The sequence below is a fragment of the Bidens hawaiensis genome, unplaced genomic scaffold (assembly GCF_021521415.1).
Source record: "Bidens hawaiensis isolate Kalapana, Puna unplaced genomic scaffold, B.hawaiensis_p1.1 tig00026422_1, whole genome shotgun sequence".
Taxonomy (NCBI): domain Eukaryota; kingdom Viridiplantae; phylum Streptophyta; class Magnoliopsida; order Asterales; family Asteraceae; genus Bidens; species Bidens hawaiensis.
Genome location: NW_027505071.1, coordinates 280,148 through 281,980, shown reverse-complemented (window position 1 = coordinate 281,980; position 1,833 = coordinate 280,148). Strand labels below are relative to the sequence as shown.

The 1,833-nt window shown below is 34.2% G+C and overlaps 1 pseudogene; it reads left to right on the top strand.

The window, feature by feature from the left end:
• The first annotated feature begins 347 nt into the window (after nt 1-347).
• LOC143610476 (ethylene-responsive transcription factor TINY pseudogene) lies at nt 348-965 on the top strand (annotated as a pseudogene).
• Nucleotides 966-1,833: the final 868 nt, after the last annotated feature.

Below are 1,833 nucleotides of genomic sequence, written 5' to 3'. Positions count from 1 at the left end.
GTTTTCTAGTAGTTTACGTGACCAACATACATAACATAAACATAGTACATTATTTTAAAAATCAGTTAGGTTTATATTAGATTTTTAAATCCAAGTTCGAATTTATACTGTTACAAATCATGTGCAATACTATTTAATTAGATTATAATAAAAAAACTTTTCTATCATAACTTAATAAATAAATACTATTATGACAAACAAATCATGACAACAACACGTATTTCCGGTAGGTTAAATGTCACTATAAATGGTAAATATAAGCTCCAATGGCCACTTCATTTTGCATCTTATATATATATATATAATCACTCATTTCAACACAAACCGATCGAACCAACCCGAACCCTAGCCTGAACCCTATGAAGAAGAAGTGTCCTCGTCCTCATTCTCGTCCTCCAGTGTACCATGGAGTTCGAATGCGCAGTTGGGGCAAATGGGTGTCAGAAATACGACAACCACGCACAAAATCCCGTATATGGCTTGGCAGCTTCTCAACACCTGAGATGGCTGCCAGAGCTCATGATGTCGCCGCCTTGACCATCAAGGGAAGTTCAGCCGCACTCAACTTCCCTGAACTAAGAGACGTCTTGCCACGTCCCGTGTCTGGCTCCCCACGGGACGTGCAAGCTGCAGCTGCCAAGGCGGCAACCATGCAAGAATTTGCATGTCAGAACCATGTTCACCCGTCAGGGAATGGGAATGATTATAATATCTTTCCTGGTGAACATGGTTCTGTAAGCTCTGGTGTTGAGCTGGATGAGATTATTGAGTTGCCGAGTTTAGAGGGTTTGGAGTTGACCAAACCTACTACGGTGGTTGACTCGGGTGAAGTATGGATGTATCCGTCGTGGACGGTGGCGGAAATAGGTGGTTTTCCGGTGGACTTATCCGACAAGGTGGTCAAAGACTCATGTTTTCATACGTTGGTTTGGGATTGTTAAAGTACATATATTTTATTTTTTTTAAATAAGGGAAAATGTAGTTTATGAAAATAATTACTCATATATGTATTTTGTACAAAAATTAATATTCCTTTAAGCTAAAGTTGATGCATTGTAGTTATGGATTATAAACTTGTCGTTGTAAATTTACCTTTTTTCATTAATAATATTTACCATAGTTCTAATATTATTAGTGAGAAGATAATTGTATATCTTTCTTTTTATTATAGTATTTCTAAGCAAGTTTCTGGATAAAAAGTATGATGGTTTTGAGAATATAAATATTGACGATGAGACATTTGTTTGAGAGAGAAAAAGAAGACCATGGCTCGTCATATAAAATTATGAATATTAAGTAATAATAGCATGTCAAAAAATTTGATATAAATTTCTTTCTTTCTAAAACATTAACTTATGTATCGAGAAGAGAAAGGAATAATAATGTTGGTTTTGATGGCCGTAAAAAAAATGAAGACTAACAAAGGTTATGCTCGTTTAAGTTGAATCAAACAAACATGTATTGAAGATTATAAGTTATACACGCGAAGAAAAATGAATGAACATAAACTATGGGCATGTATTGAATAGATGTATCATCCTACAAAACTATGATTTTTCGTATATTTTTATGTTATTGTATCATCTGAAAGATGTACGTATCATCTGAACTCTTTATCCACTTGTTTATGATGAAGATTAAAAATGTGTTATACAAAGAACGAGAATGTAATTTTATGTGAAAAACGAAGTTTAAATTCGTTAGTTTCAAACAAACCAAAGATCTATTTTCTGTAGATAGAGAACCATCACAATGATTAGGGAATAACCTCATGAGAGAAACTTCATCAAAGGTAACAACGTGTTATGCTGCACAAATTTACTAATGTGCTTA